Genomic DNA, 5,280 nt, shown 5'->3' with positions numbered 1-5,280 from the left:
GTGTGTGGTCCCCGATGTCTGTGCACAGTCCCCGGTGTCTGTGCACGGTCCCTGATGGCTGTGTGCGGTCTCCGACGGCTGTGTGTGGTCCCTGACGGCTGTGTGCAGTCCCCAGTGTCTGTGCGCGGTCTCCGATGGCTGTGTGTGGTCTCCGATGGCTGTGTGTGGTTTCCGATGGCTGTGTGTGGTCCCCGATGGCTGTGCGTGGTCCCCGGTGGCTGTGCGCGGTCTCCGATGGCTGTGTGTGGTCTCCGATGGCTGTGTGTGGTCCCCGACGGCTGTGCACGGTCCCCGGTGGCTGTGCGCGGTCTCCGATGGCTGTGTGTGGTCCCCGACAGCTCTGCGCGGTCCCCGGTGTCTGTGTGGGGTCCCCAGTGTCTGTGCGTGGTCCCCGATAGCTGTGTGCGGTCCCCGGTGGCTGTGTGTGAGCACACCAGTGCAGTGGCTGTGAGCCTGCTCCTAGGGACCGCGCAGGTGGTGTCGCGGTGTCGGGGGCAGCCGGCCAGCACAGCCCACGTGTGAGGTCCAGTGTGTCTGAGGGACCCGTGTTCGGCCTGCTGAACCCCGCGGGGCCGACAGGTCGGGGGAGAAGGCGGTGGTGGGGACAGCCGGCAGTGTGAGGTGGGGCCCCGGCTCAGAACCAGGGCACGCGGTGCCGAGGCAGCCCTGGGGCAGCGCAGGAAGACGGCCGTGGAGGAGGTGTGAGATCTTGGGATCAGATCCTGTCCCTGCCCATTTCAGCCTTTCTGGTTTCTTGTTTCATCCTTGGCCTCGGTTTCCTCCTCAGTAAAGTCTAGGAATTGGTGCAGACGTACGAGAGGTTGGAACCTCTTGACACGGCAGCTGCTGTGTGGGTAACTGGGAGCCGTGGAAAGATTTTGGGTGGGGGAGTGACGGATCAGAACCGTGCTTCGGGAGGTTAATCTGGCTTCTGTTCCTCTGCGAGGGACGATGTATGGACGACACTCTGAGATTCAGCAGCGAGTGAATTAGCCCTGCTCTGAACCGTAGCTCTTTGGAACTCCCTCGTGCCGTCTGTGGGTCTGATGGAGGGTCGCTCCCCTGCCCTCCTCCTCCTCCTGCTTTCTCGGGGCACCAGCCCTTTCTTCTCTGCACACCCCGTGCTCGCAGCAGGCTCAGATATAATGAGGCTGTTTGGAGCCGGCTGCTGGCGGGGGAGCGACCCGGGAACGTGGATCACAAGCGGCCCCGGAGACGCTGGCCTCGGGGAGGCGCCGGCTGCACGGCCCACTCTCGTCTGTCTCTGTGTTGACGCTTGGCCTTGGACCCTCCTCCGTCACCCCGGCCCAGCCGGCCGGCCCGCCCCTGCCCGGTCTGCTGGCTGGAGCCCTTCTGGTGGCCCCGGGTTCCACATGCCTTCTGACCGGGTCGCTGGGGCCGAAACCAAGCGTTTCAGTGGGTGTGGCTGAGGAATCAGCGGAAGGCACACCGCGTTTTCATTTTGAAGAGGCGGCCCGGTGACTCAGTGCTTTGGAGTGAGTGACAGCGCTGTTGTCAAATTTGGAACTACCGCCAGGTTACATTTCCTAGTCCTCGTGAACTTAAATTTGTCTGTTTCGACGGACGCTTACATCGATCTTCCCTTGCTTCCGTTCTCTGTAAGCCATCTTACAGCTTTGGTGGCGCTCACCCTGTCGCGGGGTCGCAGCAGATCCTGCCGGCGCGGGCCTGGCGCGGTGGCGTGGGGTGCGTGGGCCCCGGCCCTCCGTCACTGCCCCCCGAGCCCTCTCTCCAGCAGCCCGGACTCGCTCTGTATGCAGGTCCCTGGATTTCATTTCGTTGTCCCTTTACTTTAATGACCTTCTAGATCAAACTATTAAATACTTCACCGGAGTACGCTCTGTTCATCCATTTATTCATGGTTATTTCCTCAATAAAGTATATATTGAATTAGTAAGACGAATTTTCTTAGGTGCCCCAGTTCTATCAGAAGTCATTAAAACTTTTCTAGATTTGGGCCTTTTGTGCTTGAAAATTCTATCCCCATTACCTACACCAAATATTAAAGTGTAAAATCTATTTAGCAAAGTCACTTTGGATCTTTAGTATGTAGCATTTAATTTATAGCTATTTTCAGCGAGATTTTAAATTTGCTTTGGCCAGTGAGCCTCATTGTTTGTTTTTGTTTTGTTTTGAGACAGAGAAACCCTCCTTTCACTTTCACTTTTTATCACCTCCTCCACCTTCCTTGGGGGAAAGAATGAAAACAATTTTTTGTTAATAGTGAAGATTATTTTTGATTATTTTATCCCATTAAAATACGCGCTTCTACCAGGAGCTCCTGCTTCACATTGGTTACAGAAAATTACAGTGCAGTGTGTGTGTGTGTGCTGTGTGTGTGGGCGTGGTGTGGTGTGTGTGTGCGTGTGTGTGTGCTGTGTGTGTGTGTGCGTGTGCGGTGTGTGGTGTGTGTGGTGTGTGGGCGTGGTGTGGTGTGTGTGTGCTGTGTGTGTGCATGCGTGTGTGGTGTGTGTGTGCTGTGTGTGTGCTGTGTGTGTGCATGCGTGTGTGGTGTGTGTGTGTGCGTGCTCTGTGGTGTGTGTGTGTGGTGTGTGTGGTGTGTGTGTGCTGTGTGTGTGTGTGCGTGTGTGGTGTGTGTGTGTGTGTGTGTGGTGTGTGTGTGGTGTGTGTGTGTGTGTGCTGTGTGTGCGTGTGAATCCTGTACAGTGTAAGGACTCCCACCTGGGGTGCTGCCCCGCCCCGTGGGGGCAGGGGGTCCTCAGGTGCTCGAGTGGCTGCCGGGCAGGGGTGCTGTTGCTGGGGCCTGTAGGGCGAGCCTCCCCCACCTGGGGGGGCACCTTGTGGGCAGGGGTGAGATGTGAACGCCAAGGGGCGTCTGGGAAGGTGCTGGGTGGGCGTCTGAGGCTCCGTGTGCAGAGGCGGCAGGTGCCGGCTGGAAGGGGCTGGGGCCCTCGGTGGGGGTGGGGGCCGGGCCTGGAGCCAGAGGCCGCGCCAGTCTGCTCTTCCTGGACCCCTCACACACACGGCTGCTGGTCCCCTCTCACCGGGTGTCCGAGAGGCGGGGACAGAGCCCGATCCGGCGGGACATTCAATGTGCTCGTCTTTGCTATTAAGTCTAACTGAAAATAACACACGGTGGAGAGGCGGCCGCTCCTGGGGGGTGTGTGCCTTGTGCCCTGTGAGCCATGGGCCTGACAGCCAGCTGTGCCCAGCGCTCGCGGGGGGTGGGGGGCTCGGGACAGCGAGGCCCTTCGGCCTTCCTCCTGAGGTGTCGTTCCCTGCCCTCGGCTCTCTGAAAACGTCCAGGTTCTCTGCCCCTCCTTCGGCGCCGTCTTCCTGCCTCTGCCTGGGGCCCACACACCGGGTGGGGGGAGGCGGTGGTCTGGGAGGCGCCGCACAGGCGGGCTCAGGCCCCAGCTCCGTGCCCGTCTGGCGCGCGGCAGAGCTCCCGCTCCCTGGCCTTCGGTGGTGAGCCACCTCTCCTGCGTCCCAGACGCGTCACCGCTGCTGTCAACGTGCCGAGGGGCGTTCTGGTCCCCAGGGAGATGAGGTGCGTTCTGTCTGTGCAGGACTTGGAGGAGACCCCGTCCCGCTGGAAGCTAACCCCACAGTCACTGCATCGTCAGCGGGACTGGGCTTTCCGTAGGGCGTGGGCGGTGGGCAGCCCGGCAAGGAGGAGCCCAGTTAGTACCTGGCCTCAAGGGGCTGGCAGGTGAGGCAGCCGTGTGCCAGGGCGTCAGGAGTCCCCAGTGTCCCCGGAGGGGCTGGGCCAGCGTTGGCTGCACGTGTGTTGAGGCCCAGGGCGAGTGGGTGGGGCCGGCTGGCAGAGGTCGAGGGGCTGGCCAGGGTGGGCCAGCTGGTGGGGGCTCAGAGCGGCATCCGCCCCGGGCACACGCACCAGGCACTGTCTCCCGGGGAGCTGGGTACGGGGTGCGGGAAAGCGGGCCCTGGCCTCTCCCCGCGGCGGGGCTCGGAGCCCTGGCCTGTGAGCACTGTTCCAGAGCGAGGGCGCCAGGAGGCCCAGGGCCGGGACTACTCAGGCTGCACCCGGAGCGTCTGCGGCCGCAGCCACGCGGACCCCGCTGCGCTGGGCTCCGGCGGCGACGGGGCAGCTCCGGACCTCGGTCCTTTACCAGAACGCATACTGTCAGCGGCCACAGTTTGTCAGTCGTGTGGTGGAGACGGGAAACCTTGAGATTAGATAGATAACGCATCTTGTGATAGGAAATGGGGAAGCGCAGAGACCTCCGTGCGGAGATCGTCCCCTGTGTTTATGTCGGGGGTCCCTCCTCCCTCATGCCATCAGCGTCTGTACCTCCCACACCCGAGCTGCCCCGTGAGGGCGAGTCCTCTCTGCAAGGTCAGGGCCCGGCCGGGGATTCTCGGCGCGCGTGGAAGCCATTCAGCCGGATGCCCGTGGCGCCGTCCGCGCCGTGGGGAGGCGAGGGCTGCAGGCAGACCGCTTGGCTCCATCCCGGTCTCGCCATTTCCCGCCCTGTGATGGCGGGTCACTCACTCCTCGCGGGGAGCTCTTAGAATGACGCCTGGCGTGGAGTGCGCGTGCGTGTTCGCTGCGGGTCGTTGTCCCCGTCATGGTCACTGGAGCTCCTCTCCCCTCTGCAGCCTCGATTTAATTTAATCAGGTGACCACGCCTCTGGTCCGAATACCTGCTGTGTGCCAGGTGCTGCCCCCAGGGAGACCCGGGCCACGCGCTCCTGGGCCCACCTGCACACAGGGAGCGGGCCGTGTGGCTGGGACTCGGGGGACACAGCACGGGGGCCGGCAGCACCACCCCAGGGACAGGTGCCCCGTGAGCCGCATGTGCAGTGTCAGGCGCTCCCGGAACAGGGCTGAGGACGGGCAAAGGAACAGGTGAGGTTGATTCGAATGATGGATTTTATTTATTGACCCAGCGTACACAACACAAGGTATTACCGTAACACGTTAGGCAGTTCACACGCTGTCAGTGTAAAGCTGTGAACGAGACAGCGCACACTCAGCTGTCGGCACGGCTGAAGTCTGGCGTGTTTGTCACGAGAGCACGTCTCAGCTGGGCCACCTGCCAGCTGCCCGGGGGGCCACGTGTAGCCTGAGGCTCCCGCCTGACCGCACGGGGCGGAGCGGCTGGAAGGAGGGGTGTGGCTGTGGCCCAGGTGTCCCTTCTGGTGAAGTGACGTGCGTGGTGGGGCCGGGCGGAGCGGGTGAGCGTCGGGTGGGGTCCCGTGGGCGGCTGGTGAGCTGCACAGGTGGCCCTGACAACAGGTGGGGGTGTGGGGGGGGGAGGAGTGAGCTGCACA

Source organism: Suricata suricatta, chromosome 10, assembly GCF_006229205.1.
Source record: "Suricata suricatta isolate VVHF042 chromosome 10, meerkat_22Aug2017_6uvM2_HiC, whole genome shotgun sequence".
NCBI classification, from domain to species: Eukaryota; Metazoa; Chordata; class Mammalia; order Carnivora; family Herpestidae; genus Suricata; species Suricata suricatta.
Note: the sequence above shows the minus strand (reverse complement) of the source record.